Genomic DNA, 16,176 nt, shown 5'->3' with positions numbered 1-16,176 from the left:
TGGATTTGATATCCCGCTTTATCACTACCCTAAGGAGTCTCAAAGCGGCTAACATTCTCCTTTCCCTTCCTCCCCCACAACAAACACTCTGTGAGGTGAGTGGGGCTGAGAGACTTCAGAGAAGTGTGACTAGCCCAAGGTCACCCAGCAGCTGCATGTGGAGGAGCGGAAACGCGAACCCGGTTCACCAGATTGCAAGACTACAGCTCTTAACCACTACACAACACTGGCTCTCTTCCAACAATGTGTTTGAACACATTGCTGATGTTCATCTGCCTCAGGAGACAATGGAGGAGTGTGCCTTTGGGGATGAAGTTAAGGTTACAGCACCTGCTGTGGCTGGATAGACTGATACAGGAAAGATGTGTTTTGTTGAAGCTGGGGCAGATGAAGCGATCCAGTTGTGCTGCTGCAGATGCACCATGGTGTTTCTTCTCTCTGTGCTCCTCACAGAAGTCATTCCTATGGACACACTACCTGACTGTCTGTCTCCAGGCACTGTGAAGGCTCACCCATTCCTAATGAAGGTTCCTTGTCCATAATTTGGTGTGCCCAGGGTTATTTGGGGCAGGGCAAGCCTCTGAAACCTCAGCTCACATCTTGATTTTGAAATGTGTAGCACCTAGCATCTATAAATTAGGTGGATGTGGTGAAATTGCTGTATTGATTGTTGGACGTAAGCTCAGCTATTAAGAGCTATTTATTCAGCATGTTTGGCACCTAGGATTCTGGAAACCAATGACCTCATTAATTTTCCGGATGTTCCTCTCAGATCTATATAAACAGACAAAGCAGAAATGTGAATTGATTTGCAGAGGCAACAATTAAGGTGCCGGGGGCTGCTTCAGTCTTTTGTCAAAGTGCATTGTAGGACTTTCCACATTTCTTTATTAACTACCAGTTCTGTCGAGATGATTCTGAGCAAGTGTGAGGGTTATGTGATTTTTAAAAACAAAACACCTGGGGGCGGGGGGAATGAAAGAATATCTTCCCTGCCTGTAGGAAGTCAGGCAAAGATGGGAGCTCCAGCAAAGAGTTCTACTTTCTTGAAAATATCCTGTTCCTGGGACTCTGCACCCCACACCTTCTACAATGCTTCACCAAGAGCAGAGACATGGTGAACAATGGGGCAGATTCATTTGAGTGGAGACAATTCTTTCAGGTTGTATCTTAGTATTCCTAAGGAACTCTTGAACCTCTGGTTTATGCTCTAGAGCAGGCTTCCTCAACCTCGGCCCTCCAGATGTTATTGACCTACAACTCCCATGATCCCTAGCTAGCAGGACCAGTGGTCAGGGATGATGGGAGTTGTAGTCTCAAAGCATCTGGAGGGCCGAGTTTGAGGAAGCCTGCTCTAGAGTCTAGACCTATGCAGAAGTTGACTAGTGAAAACAGATTGCTGATTTTATCTGCAATTTTTAATAAAAATGTTATGCTGTTTCATGTAAACCAAGTTAGAGATTTATTTGTTATTATTTTTGAGCAAGCAGTCTGTACAGAAGTTGTTAGACTACAACTCCCATCGTCCCTGACCCTGACCAGCTGATGGGAGTTGGAATCCAATGGCTGGAGGGCCACAGATTCCCCAGTTCTGGCCTAAAGTTGCACTTTGAGTGGCTTCAAAAAAACACAGAAACATATAGCAATTGTTTTGAAATAATTCTAATATAAGCAATATACAAAACTCAGAAATCAGCATAAAAATCAGCCCAAAATCAGCATAGAAACAGGCCAGCAAAAAATTTATAGGTCTGATGAGGTTAAAATAAGAACAATAAATAGTAATGCCAATGTGTGTTATTAAAATTAAATATCCTCACCTGCTTATTTGTCTTGCACTTTTTCATAAGATTATGCTGCACCTGGGAATTTAATCTCAATTATATCCAAGAATAGACGGCTTGGAACCTTGCAGTGAATTTCCTCACTTCTCTGAAATCTCTTTGCTTCCTCTCAAAGACATCTGAAACGACACCCCTTGTGTGAGAAGGTGGGGAGGGAGGATGTTTGGTAAGTCAACTTCCCTTCCTTACAAATTTCATTGAGATCAGAGACACCTATTTATAAAAGAGCACCTGATGCATAACTAATGTGAGTGAGGTTAAAATGAAAACTTTCATTTCATAAGAAAGTAAGGGAGAAATGGTTTTCCAAGGAGATTTTGGGCAGGGTTACATTATTATTAGAAACTTCACAACAGGGAGGCTCCCTACCCCCCACCCCAGCATAAAGGTAAAGTGATAGGGAAAGTTTATCCTTATGAATTTGTGTCTATGTCACACAGCAGGAAAAGAGAAGTGATCCAAACATAAGAATAGAACAGTAATTAATAAGAATAAGAATAATAAGCCCTGCAGGATCCAGTCAATGGCTCATATAGTCCAGCATCCTGTTCCCATAGCACCAACCAGCATTGCATGGGTGGCACTGTGGTTTAAACCACTGAGCCTCTTGGGCTTGCTGATCAGAAGGTTGGTGGTTTGAATTCCTGCGACGGGGTGAGCTCTCATTGCTCTGTTCCAGCTCCTGCCAACCTAGCAGTTTGAAAGCACACCAGTGCAAGTAGATAAATAGGTGGCGGGAAGGTAAACAGAGTTTCCATGCGCTCTGGTTCCTGTCACGGTGTCCCATTGTGCCAGAAGCAGTTTAGTCATGTTGGCCACATGACCTGGAAAGCTGCCTGTGGACAAACGCTGGATCCCTTGGCCTGAAAGCAAGATGAGCGCCGCAACCCCATAGTCGCCTTTGGTTGGACTTAACCATCCAGGGGCATTTACCTTTACCTTTGCTAGTAACCACTGATAGCCTTACACTTCATGAATTTGTTCAATCCTTTTTTAAGCCATCCAGGGGGTCATCAATGCCTCCTGTGGGAGGGAGCGCCATAGTTCAGCTTTGTGCTGTGTGGAGAAGCGCTTCCTTCTGTCTGCTCGGGCTCTTCGAACATCAGAGGTGAATTTGAGGGCAGCGTGAACATTTCCACTGCACTGGGTGTTGAGCCTAGGGGTCGCCCCAGAACGTCCCAACTCTGATGCATTGAAAGCAGGATGTAAAGTGAGAGGCAGGGTGCACCGAATTTTGACTCACACAAGGCGCTGCTGAAATTTGAAAGGCCAAAGTCTGCCGTTGCAACCAATTCCTTTGATTGCAGAAAGACACCTCCACCCTGCTGAGCATATGACCTTACTATGGACAACTGTCGGTCGCCATTATTGTTAGGGCCGGGTAGGAATTTTCCCAGTTGGCCAGTTGGTTTTTGCCTACCTAGTAGCAATTGTCACAACTTTTGTGAGGTTAGGCATTAGGTAAGCCTTTGTTTGGATGGAGGGGGAGATTGTAGCCTTCGCCTGCCCCTCCTCAGTAAGGGTATCCTGTTAAAGGGATCTGGGGTGTGAATCCTGTCTGAAGCCTGGATGTGGGCTACGGCCATGTCACAGCCCCTACAGGGAGCCCTCAGGGTGCCCCTATTTGATGAAAGTCATAGGGTGCCCCTATCAGTGGTTTACCTTTAAGTGGACTCCCTGCAGACGGGCAGGAGTCAAGCTATAGCCTGGCTTCACCCCAATGCCTAAGCCAAACCACTCACATCTGTAACCAATAAAGTTGTGGCTTGTTTGAACCCATGAATCAAAATACTTTGTGTCCGTGTGCTTTATTGTTCTCCTGGGAACTTTGTGGCTCAGGTGCCTTGGCATGCAACCCATTAGGGTGATGCGATTCCTTTGATTGCTGACAGACACTTCCACCCTGCTGAGCCCATAATAGCAATAAATCCCAAATGCCCACAAGTCAAACTGTGGTCTGAGAGTAAAGGCACGGGAGTTTAGCCAGGATGGGAGGGGGGAAAGTAACTTCAGCTGCTGCTATCTTTATTGTCTCACTCAGTTAATTATGACACCAAGTTCAACTAATACTAGAAGCTAGGGAGATGAATGCAAAACTCTTTCTTTCTGTCTTTCTTCCTTTCCTCCCCCTTCCTCCTTTTGAACCTGTAATTTTAGCAAAGGTAATCCTGGGAGCAATGATATAGCTTAGATGTGCTTCTGGAAGTTAACATTTGAAAGCAAGTGCTCAGTGGGGAACTCTGCCATCCCTGGTTTGCAGCTAAATTATGTCCCTGAAATGTAAATGATCACCAACTCAGCTAAATAATAAATAAAGGCACATTATGGAATAAGCCTCTCATTATATGTTAACCACAGAAAAGTCAACATCTTACAGATCTCGTTCCTTCATGATTCATTCTTAGTGGGAGATTGAAAGAGCCAATGTTTCTGGCTCCTGTATTTTTCCATTTTACTTTATTTGTTTAATAAGAGGGGTTGGGGGCTGTGTGTGTGTGTGTGTGTGTGTTACAGATTGGCTGCGTAGGTAGCATTTCATTGGTGTGAGGCAAAGATATTCTGGGAGACAACAAAGGACTACTCTTGAGTATATTCTAGATATGATTTGTTACCCTGCCAAAATAAAACAACACCTAACCACACCCATCAGCGGAAGCCCTGTGCAAGGGCTCCTCCCTTCCCTTCCCCTCCCCCTCCCCCTTCCCACAGACCCCCAATACCCCTGGGATTGTCTCAGGGTAGGAGGTTGGGAGAACCCCCAAAGCAGCACACATGAGCAGGAGAGAGTGGGGCACTACATCTGGGAAGCTGAAATGCTTGCACAGACAGAACAATTGGAAGAGATCAACACTGAATTCCACCTGCTGTAATTTAACATGGTGGTTGATATTTTTTTATAACTTACAATAATCAGATATACAGTCATACCTTGGAAGTCGAAGGGAATCCGTTCCGGAAGTCCGTTCGACTTCCAAAACATTCAGAAACCCAAGTGCAGCTTCTGATTGGCTGCAATAAGCTCTTACAGCCAATTAGAAGCCGCAGAAGCCCTGTCGGACGTTCGGCTTCCAAAAATAGTTCATAAACCAGAACAGTCATTTCTGGGTTTGTGGCGTTCAGGAGCCAAAACGTTCGAGAACTAAGCTGTTCGAAAACCAAGATACGATTGTATAGGTGTTCCAGACTAAAAATACACCAGAGATGGACTTCCATAAAAGGTGTGCAAAAGGAAGACACAAATGAAACCTGCTTTATACTGAGTCAGACCCTTTGCCCATCTAGCTCATTACTGTCTACACGGACTGGCAGTGGCTCTCCAGGGCTCTTTCCCAAACAGAGGTCTTTCCCAGCCCTACCTAGAGATGTCAGAGTTTGAACCTTGGACCTTCACAGCTTTGTTTATTATTATTTTTTCCTTTCACAAGCTCTAAGAACTTAAGCAAAACCTTTCACTCTGTGTGAACATCTTTGAAGAAATCACATGCCCAGGTAGAATCATGATTTAGGATTTCTATGCAGTAGTACAAATAATCTACCCTTTATAAGTGGAGCACCTGCAGTACATACCTTAAAGCCTGAGCAGGGACATGGCATCCCATTCCATGCCAAAGATTTACGACTGTTTTCTGGATGGGCTGTGTTGTGCTGCAGACACACTGCCTATTGTTTGCCCACTGTGCAACCTGAGTTTCTGCAGCACACTGAAAGCCATGTGTCTCTTAGTGCATCATTACGTTGCTCTTTAAAGGCACAATGTTCCAACGAGCTCTTTAATTCTTATAGCAAATGAGGAATGAGATTAACCTTCAATCTGATTCCATTTGTGCAACCTGAACCTTTCCGCAATAAGCATGGATAAGATGATTGGAGGTTGTGCGTGGCAACCACACAAATGTTTCAGGAGCATTTATCTGTCTGAAAGTCTTGCTTCGCAGTAGCACTGACACTAAAGTTATAGTGTGTGTGTAATCTCCATAAACCAAGCAGTGCAGCACCAGCCCCCTGCCCCATAGAGGATCTCATTAACTTCAAATCACTGCTGTCGTCTCTCTGCAAATATAGAGTACAGTGGTACCTTGGGTTAAGAACTTAATTCGTTCTGGAGGTCCGTTCTTAACCTGAAACAGTTCTTAACCTGAGGTACCACTTTAGCTAATGGGGCCTCCCGCACCACCACTGCGCGATTTCTGTTCTCATCCTGAAGCAAAGTTCTTAACCCGAGGTATTATTTCTGGGTTAGCGGAGTCTGTAACCTGAAGCGTCTGTAACCCAAGGTACCACTGTAGTTTTCCACAAGCCTGTCAAAGGCCTTTGCATTTTCATGGAGCTTCTGGGGTACACAGCTTCAGTGCTTTGCAGTTCTCTCTGCCATGAACAATGCACATGACTCCTATGGCCATCACTGGGTATGAACCTGGCAACTCACTATATCCACTTTTAACAACCCGTTATTTTATTTTATTTATTTTTTGCAATATGCCACTCAGGGTAGCCTAAGAAACTGATGCAGGATGCATTTCATCCCATTTCCTGTTCCTGACTGACACTCAACATCCTGTTTTGGGCATATGTCAAAGTGAGTACCTCATTAAAACAGTTACTCACTGGCATGAGGTTTGTGCGGACAAACTACAGTGCTCTTGCTTTTCCCGGTTGGTCTATGGAGAGTGGAAGATACATTTGTTAGATCTTGTTTATATGATGGAAATTTGGGGTTAAGTTTACCCAGGGGAGGCATGGTGCTGATGTGGGAAATAACCACTGTTCCCATGAGGTCTCCATATTTCAAACATAATTAGAGCAGTGTGGGTCCAAGCCACAGGGAAGCAGCAACAGACCACTAAGGTAACCTAAGAGTCTGCCCTAAGTTTGGAAAATGCAAACTATATTTATTAATATCGCTATGAATTCCTAGACAAGTTGGGACACTTCAGGTGAGGAGCTATAACTGCAGATCTATGTAAGAATGTTGAATGAGTTCATACATATTACAAGCACATATCCCAAATACAAGTGCTAAGCTACCTGTCCATCTTCATCCTTTTTCCTTGGAGGTTTTGGCCACTGGCTGATAAATATTCTGCTGCTCACTCAGCCTAAAGCATTATACCTCTTGAAAAGAAACAGCCACTAAGAGTCACAGCAGGGAATTTCCAATTAATTACATCACAACAGAGGCGCCAGTATGATTAAGGCTTTAGGCTACAGCTTCCTTAGAGCAGTGGCTCATTTGACCTTGATGCATTTGCACTTGAGGATTCTGGAAGCAGCTGAGTGAGCAGGGCCGGCTCTATCATTGGGCAAAGTGAGGCAGCTGCCTTAGGCAGCAGATGCTGAGGAGCTGGAAGACCTAGTAGATGCCAAGCAATATTCAGCTGCGAGTCCAGTTGTCTTATGCACATGGAATGGAAGACACCATCTTGTTCATCTCAGGCTGCAAAATATATTGGGCCAGCACTACGAAAGATGCAGTCTGGACATTATTTGTCATATCTTCCTTTCTGTGGAACATTCAGTTCTGTACATTTCCCCTGTGCATTCACTGTGCTAAATTCCTCAAGAAACAAGTTTCAGAAAAGTCATCATAGATGGGGCACACAGATGTAGTTAGGCCCATCATCGGCCCCAATTTAACCCCTGGGACAGTCCCGTCGCCCTCAGAGCATCTGTCTGCCCTACATTTAGAATGGGACAGAAATTAAATCAGTTCATTCTCACATACATTCCCTCTGTTAAACCAGTTTGCTTCGTAACAGGACAAACTGGAGCTAGGTCTTTATTGGTCTTGTTGGGCAAGATGAACTAGAACTAGTTCCTTTAAAAATAAACTTTCCAAGCATTGGTTCAGTTCTGCTACTGAAAACAAACTCCCAAACTTGGAACATTCTGACGCATGCTGTTGGTTTGTTTTTGTTTGCTTTTGTATTTAAATTCTACCAGCTGTTTTATACCTGGTTCTGGTTGGTATAAATTGAGGTTATGGTAAAAAAGAAACCATACACACTCACCCAGGCTCAACAAGTCTGAAATCTGCCCACCCCTAATAGACAACATTGATCAACCTTGACCACAACATTCATCTTCCTCCAACTCCAATCACTGGAGCTGGGGGTTCAGCTCCGCTCCACAACTAATCTTGGGGGGGGGGGTTCTAAGTCCTCTGTCCTCTTACTTCTAGGATCCATACTGAATTGCTACATGGTGTAGGACATATGTATTGATCAAGTCCAAGGTAAATGTACCTCTATAAAGGTTCAGAGGGAGAAAGATCCACACATACACACACAGCACCATATTCCTAGCTTAAACTTTTAAAAGCACCTAAAAGACTGTAAACTTTTAAATTTCACTTGTTAAAATATTATTTCTGCAAAACCCAGAGTTAGTGCTACTGAATAATGGAAAGGGGGCAACAATAGTTTAAAGGGAACACCATGTTTGTTCCATTATAAGGTTGTGCATTTCCGTAATACAATGCACTGTAGTGTGACATGACATGACACCTCTAAGTGATTGCAATGAAAGTTTAAAGCAAAATATACGCAGACATTGGCACGCAGCAATGAAAGTAGCATGATGTTCAGAAGCATTTTGCAATCAAAGGAAAAAGCAGTCGGGCTTGCAGCCTAGCTGGTGGCCTCCTTCTGCAACTGGTCATAATGCCTTTCCCTTTTAACCAATGAACTCTAAGTATGTCTCAGGGGGCCAAACCATTCCATGGATTATTGGGGGGGGGGTGTTGTACCTCAGGGCCAATGGCAAGGTTTTACCAAGACTGTGCCGACTGCTTGTAGCCACAGAATGCCCCAAATTCTCTTACCACAGCATGCCAATGCACAGAAAGCAGGCTCTGAAAAAAAGGAAAGGGTGGAGCAGCCTGGTGAGCCAGATCATGATATACCCCTAGCCATGTAATATAGTTGTCTGGAAGATAATTAGTGGAGAGAGGAGAGGAGAAACCGAGGGGGGGGGGTTTTAGAAAACTTGAGAAACTTTACAGGTTCTATCAATGCCTTTTCAAAGGAACTGCTGTTTTTAAAATTGTTTTAACCTGCACCCAGGACCTGCTGGTAAAGGGCAGGTCATATATCTTGAAATAATAATACTAATAATAATAATAGCAGTAATATAAATGCTCTTATACAAACTAATAGGAGCTGGCTGAACTGGCACCAACTAAAACAAAAGGTGGCATGTGTGGGATCCAAGGCACTAGGCATAATGCTAGACCGTCTCAGCTTATACAACAACTCTGCAAAGTAGGGTATGATGGCCAATTCTTGGGAGAAAAGATACAGAGGCAGGGATGCAAAACTTGGTTGCCACTGTCAGCTTGATCAGGATCAGGATCATTATACAGTGGTACCTCGGGTTAAGAACTTAATTCGTTCCGGAGGTCCGATCATAACCTGAAACTATTCTTAACCTGAGGTACCACCTTTAGCTAATGGGGCCTCCCGCTGCCACTGCACCACCGGAGCACGATTTCTGTTCTCATCCTGAAGCAAATTTCTTAACCCGAGGTACTATTTCTGGGTTAATGGAGTCTGTAACCTGAAGCGTCTGTAACCAGAAGCATCTGTAACCTGAGGTACCACTGTATCACATCTGAGAAGTGACACCCTGGCTTCTAAAGAGCTCAAGAAAACCTCTGTAAAATGCTAGGATCCAGCTCTGGATGAAGATAGTCATATGTCAGTGTAGTACAGGGGTTAGAGAGTAGGATTAAGACATGAGAAACCAGAGTTCAAATCCTCCACTTGGCCAAAATGAAGCTTGTTGAATAACCTTGGGACTGATCACAGTCTTTCAGCCTAACCTACCTCACTGGGCTGTTATGAGGATGAAATGGAGGTATGTGTGTAGAGGGAGAACCCTGTCTGCTGCTTTGAGCTCCTCAGAGGAAAGACAGGATATAAATGCAGAGAGAGAGAGAGAGAGAGAGAGAGAGAGAGAGAGAGAGAGAGAGAAAGAAAGAAAGAAAGAAAGAAAGAAAGAAAGAAAGAAAGAAAGAAAGAAAGAAAGAAAGAAAAAGAAAATGTACCACCTTGAACTCAATGGAGCAAAGGTGGGCTAGAAATGTAAATAATAAAAACAGAAATAAACATTGGTTTGAGACTTGTATTGCAAAATTTGGAGAAGTACAAATTTAGACAGATAACCACATTTTGGTTTTTGCATTGTTTTGGGAAGTGGGGTTTTCACATGAAAATGTGAGCAGAGCCAAATTTCTCCCCAAACCCTGCTGCTAACACAGATCCTTTGGGGATCTCACTACTTACTTCCCTCCACTGGGAGAACTGTTTATATACTTCTGCCCTCCACTTCCAAATTTTTAACCAGTTACTGATCCATAAGAGACCCATCTTCCTATTCCATCACTGCCAAGTTTACTCAGGAGACTTTGATAGGGGACTTTGTCAAATGCTGACTGCTACATTATGCCAACTGTCATACAGTGTCAAATGTTGGCTGCTGCTGTATGATCTTCAGAAGCCAAATACTGATGTTGAATATCAAATATTCACCCAATATTCACACATCCAGACAACACTGGGGGAAATATTCACTGCTGACAACTGGCAATGAAGGAAAACAATGGAGCCAGCTTCATTTAGTTCTTGTCAAGAAGAGACTCCTGCTTCCTTATTGCCTATGATTTCTTTAAGGCAAACTTGGAAATTGCTATTTGCCCACTCACTTATGGCGAGTTGCCTTGAGGTGAGGAAGACAGGAAAGTGTCATAAATTGGGAGAAGGCTGTTGATGAGCATCAAATCACATGCATTAGCCCACATGGATATTGTCGGCTTGATACTTTGGAGGACCTATTGACGAGGTTGATTTAAGGCAGTGGGAACTAACCTATATTGCCAGACTATGCTGATCATGCTGTCTGGGGCTGATGGGAATTTGAGACAAAGACATCTGAAGGGCTTTAAAGCCAGGGGAAAGCAAGTTACCTTATTCGTCAGCACTATACAGGCTCCAAAACTAATAAACAGAGTGGTAAAGGACATTGCTGTAATTTTTGTAGAATAAGCAAGTCAGATGGCAATCTATGTTTGCAACCATGAAATGCATGAGGTCTCTTGACAAGCAGCTATTGCCCTCAGAGACTGCTAAACTCTACCATTTGTGCTCTGGTAGGAGCTGTTGATTTGACTGCTTCTGGATTAGAAGCAAATATTAATCAGCAGCCAACATATTCTGCTTTGCTCTTGCAACATTACCCAGATTGGCTTGGATCAAACATTTGTATCTGTTAAATCCGGGCTGCAGTTAAAAGAGACCTTTGTTTTGCATCCTTCTCCATGACCCCCCACAACTGTCTAGACTTTCTCATCTGCAGCAATTTATGAGAGAAATTGTTTTCTTCTCTTCAGTTAACTCATTTGCAAGAGGCGACAAAGCCTCTTGATTTCCTCAATTGAAAATCACTGGCTGATTTTTCTGAGGGGAAACACTTTTAAAGGAAAGCTCAAGCGTGTGTGACATTGTTTCCCTTCCCAAAAACCTGGGGATACTGCCTCCCACTGTTCAACTGGGCAGGGCATCGTTTGGTTGCCAGTGGATGCTGGTGGTTGTGGAGGCAAGGGGGGGCGAATTCTGTTCTCTGTCCTAGGGAGAACAGACATTGTATATGATGGAGGAGGAGACGGTGGCCTGCGGCTTGATTTACCACCTGAAGGACAATATTCTGCCCCAATTCTACTTTCAAGCCCACATGCAACATCCTCAGTTCTAGAGGGACAGAGGAAAAGGAGATGGGCGGTAGTTCCATTAAGAACTGTATGCTGGCACTGCACCCCAAATTTTGACAGCATGAAACTTGTGCTATTTTCCAAATCAACAGGATTTCAAAATGGATCCCCCCCCCCGGAAACCATTAATATGGAAATAAGTGCTACAGAATCATAGACTTGGAAGGGATCTTGGAGAACATCTGACCCAACTTTTTGCAAGGCCCACCACTTAATCCCAAGAAAATCTGCTCCACCATTGAATGGCTCTTTCCGTCAAGAAGTTTCTCACAGTGTTTGGCCAAAATCTGCTTTCACGCAAACTCCACCCACTAGTTCTAGTCTAGTGCAGCAGCAACAGGACCATGGGAGAGAAGCAAAGCAGCCATGATATTTGCTCTGTGCACAACAACACTTACTCATTCACCATTAGCTATGGTTTGGCTTAGCGTTTATGTGCAAACTGGGCCAACATCTTAGCTCTGCAGTTGTAAACCAATGTTTTGATTCTTTTTTAATTGAAAATCTTATGTTGAGAAGTTGTGCTGTTTGCTGCAACCATGTGGCAGAAAGTTTCTCTCACCCTAGGTGAAGTCGAGTTCAACCAATCCACTAGCTGATTATCCCCAGAAAGAGCTGCAGTGGGTATATGTATTATTTAAGGAAAGCATCAGTAAAGAGATAATTGTGTCCTACAAAAGACACCTGGGGCCCCGAGGGAGAAAACGGTGTGTTTTATGATTCTCAGTTTGTAAGTATTTTCTTTATATCAGCAAATATGCTGCTTTGTTTAATCAAAGTGAACACAATGTCTGGAAGGAATTCTATCAGGGGACCCATCCACTGAAACTCCCCATGTCTTTTTTGCTTTTGTTTTTGTTTTGCTTTCCTGGCTTCCCTTAAATATTTTATATTAGCCCCAAATTAAAATACATGTAATGAGCAGAATAATACAGCCAGGATGTCAATTTTTGCAGCCAAGTTCTCACTGAGGGAAGAATGTGACTAACAAATTGGGCCATATTGATTCTAAGGTCTTCTTATCTTGAAAAAGTCTCTTTCTCTGTTGCAACACCAAAAGAAGCAAGCAGAAATATCCACAGTCAACTGCTCACATATCCCTTTGGATCGTGTTCAGATGCTTCTTTCACATAGAGTTGGTCGTTTTCATCACCTTAGATTCTGATGTGACCAGTGCTCCCTCATAAGAACCAAAGAGTAGTCAAGGCCTATCATCTAGTCCACCATTCTCTTCTCCCAGTGGTCAGTTAGACCCCTATGTGAGGCCCACAACAGTGTACTTCTGCTGCCTCTGAAATTAGAGGTGGCATACAGAAATAGTGACCAGCGGGGTTATGTTTATCCTCCATGAATTTGTCTCATCCTCTTCTGGTGGCCATCATGACATGATGTGGAAGTGAATCCCACAGCTTAATTGCACAGTGTGTAAAGCAAAACAAAAGTACAATTCATCACACCACAGAAGGGAACAGTCTTCTTCATCACAGCTTGTAGGGCTCAGGAAGGTGGCCTCTTCACCTGATAGGCATACCAGGAACCAGACAGATGTGGAAGGAAAAAGCATCCCAGATAGAAATAAGATGTTAGGCTCACAGGTGAAGTGGTGATGTCAATCAGCAACCCTGAGAGAAACAGGATTCTCATGACTTGGTCCTTAGCTCTGATCTTCCTTGGAAACACACTCTGGGGAAGCCTGGGGGACACCAATAAGAGCAAGTTCTTCACCAGTAACCCAACCCACAAGCACCCTTCTTAGAATATATTGAGTTCATTTGCAATGAGGTTGAGGATAAGTACCCCAAAGGGGATCTAAGGCTGCAATCCAGTGCTTGGTCACTTAGAGGCAAGCTTCATTAAATACAGATGGACTTACTTCTGCTATAAAATAGCCATACAGTTGGAGCACCTTCCCTACAAGGAAAGGCTTGTTTGGGGCTTCTTAGATTAGGAAGGAGAAAACGTATAGACTAAGAAGAGGGCATGGTAGAATTGCAACGTTTAGTTTGAGAGAGTTAGTTTAGTTTAGTTTAGTAGTTTAGTTTAGTTTAGTTTAGTTTAGTTTAGTTTAGTTTAGTTTAGTTGTTTAGTTTGAGGCAGTTGAGAGAGTGGCAGAAGGCCAAGGGTTTGTGGGAAGCTGACTTTTGTGCCACTGGCATGGGAAATCGGTAGGAAATGGCTACAGAAACACAAGGGAAAGGGAGTCATCTGAGAGCTGGCAGTTCATACTCTTCCATATTTAACAAAGCTTTTATTTAACACTTTGAGGGTGTTTGGGGGAAATGTGGCTCCAATTTTAATTCAAAAGGAAGAGTTCCGTAGCTATCAGAAGTCTGAGAAACATGGCATCCTTGTCAATTTTGTGTGTGTTTCATTTTAATCAAGAGGGATGAAGGAGTCTGTACTGCAGGTGTCAAAACATTTTTGAAATCCTGGGATAGGAAGGGAAGGATATCTGGTGAGAGATTTGTCCATAAAATAGCACGTGCTGTTTAGAGAGAGGACTTAACAAGCAACAACAACATGGCATTGGATTTTGAAATAAAGGTGAAAATACAAACAACATAAAGGACAGGCACTACATAAAATATAACAGGACCACTAAATGGAAAAGGGGGAATTAAACTTACTGATATAGACTCTGTAGTACCTAACTGATGGGGCTAATGAGCCAAAGTCAAACAAACTTTTTTTTAAAAAAAAATGCTTAGAAATCTGATGGTTGTTTCGGGGTGGGAGGGTGGAACTACTCAAAATGAACCCGAAGCTGTAGAAGTTTCAGTTCTGCTCCAGTGAGCTCCACTTGACTTAGATAATCTACTCATTAGGTGAAACCCACTAGGCATACTGTTACACACACCCCCAGCAGTATGACCTGAGCTGTACTTCCTATAGAGCTTCAAGCCAGGCATTCACTACTTCCATAAATACCTCCTGATGGTTGATTCACAGAGCGGCAGTGACACCTGCCTCAGAAGTCATTGTGCTCCTCCAGGCTTGAGGAATAATGTGACAACCAGGAGATGTTGCAGGAGAAAGGGGGAAAGAGCAAATACATTACAGTAGGAAAGAAAGAGGGCTACAAATAGAACTGTCAGGTAAGGGAGAAAGAGAATGTGTTGTGGTGAAGTGGGCTTAAAATGAGGGCACAGGTTAAAGCGTGGATAACAAAAGTCTACACCTGAGATACCTTCTGTTGACCTCTGAATGGGCAAAAGAATAGTTCATGTTTGTAAATGTATCGAAGGAGCCATCCTTTGGGGTAAAATATTTGGAGACTATGGAAACACTATATATGCACATCTATACAGTGGTACCTTCAGGTTACATGCGCTTCAGGTTACAGACTCCACTAACCCAGAAATATTGCTTCAGGTTAAGAACTTTGCTTCAGGATGAGAACAGAAATTGTGCTCTGGTGGCGTGGCAGCAGCAGGAGGCCCCATTAGCTAAAGTGGTGCTTCAGGTTATGCACAGTTTCAGGTTAAGTACGGACCTCCGAAATGAATTAAGTACTTAACCTGAGGTACCACTGTATCAGGGAAATGGAGCCTGTAGCCCTTCCAGTCAGGATGGTGAATAGTCAAGGACTCCGTGATGATGTGACTGGTACTCCAATGACTTCTGGAAGGCCACCGATTCTGCAGCCCTGATTTGCATGAATATATATTATTAACTCATAGAAAAATGCCCTGGTTCTATGCTCTACTGTGCAGTAGCCAACAGCAGAGCATAGAATTCAGGACTGTCAACTGATCCTGTTCTGTGCACTGCATTGTTACCAACCAATTTCATGAAGCAACTACACTAGATAGGCATCTGTCAGAGATGCTCTCTGGCTGCACATTTCCCTCATCAAACAGGATCTGCATAGTCCACCAACAGTAGCAGCTGGTGAGATGGTGTGGACAGGACAAACAAAATTGATGTTTGCTCCAATTCAGCTTTAAAGAGCAGGTTTTTATGGGGGAAACTCAGGCAAAATAAAAATAAAAATTACCCGTGCTCAGAAACGGAGAGTTAAAGTGCAGACCTCTGCCTGGAAAGAGAGTGGCAAAAGGTAAATGTGGATAATTCCTGTCTCAAGACTCCTTACATGTTTTCCCTATGAAGGAATTCATCCATTCATTTTGAATTTTGCTTTTGGCACTACCTGGATCCAAAAACACAGCATCCAATTTTGCCTCAGGATCAATCTAATATTGTCATGTGGCTCTTAGAAGGTTGTCTGGAAGGGAATCTCTGGTCTCTAGCTTAAAGAAAGGTTCCTCACCCCTTCCTTAAGAGGCTGAGGTTGCATGAAGCCATCTCTCATTTAGTTCAGCAAACTTGACCTTGTAATTTGCTGCCATTCATAGGTGTGGCACCTTGACTGATATATCCTTATGCAAAGAAAAGCCATTGGCCCTTCAGCTTTGATCATAGAATAAAACTTGAAGGTGTTCCTGCAGAGGTACTGACTCCCCCCCCCCCGCCTCTCTCTCTCTGCTTGCTTCCTTCCAACATCTTTTCCTGCGGTGCAATAACATCCTGTGTGATGTTTATGTTGCGTGATGTCCACAGTTGCTGTCA

The 16,176-nt window shown here is 43.5% G+C and overlaps 1 long non-coding RNA gene across 1 annotated transcript; it reads right to left on the bottom strand.

Annotated features, from left to right (window-relative positions):
• Positions 1 to 249: 249 nt before the first annotated feature.
• LOC308584824 lies at positions 250 to 3,179 on the bottom strand. Its single transcript, XR_014007038.1, has 3 exons — positions 3,088 to 3,179; positions 1,821 to 1,963; positions 250 to 774 (listed from the first exon to the last, which is right to left on the bottom strand). It is a non-coding gene; the product is annotated as an uncharacterized lncRNA (long non-coding RNA).
• Positions 3,180 to 16,176: the final 12,997 nt, after the last annotated feature.

Source organism: Podarcis bocagei (genome assembly GCF_964188305.1).
Source record: "Podarcis bocagei genome assembly, chromosome: 4".
NCBI lineage: Eukaryota > Metazoa > Chordata > Lepidosauria > Squamata > Lacertidae > Podarcis > Podarcis bocagei.
The sequence above is the reverse complement of the archived record's forward strand: the minus strand, read 5'-3'. Positions and strand labels throughout refer to the sequence as shown.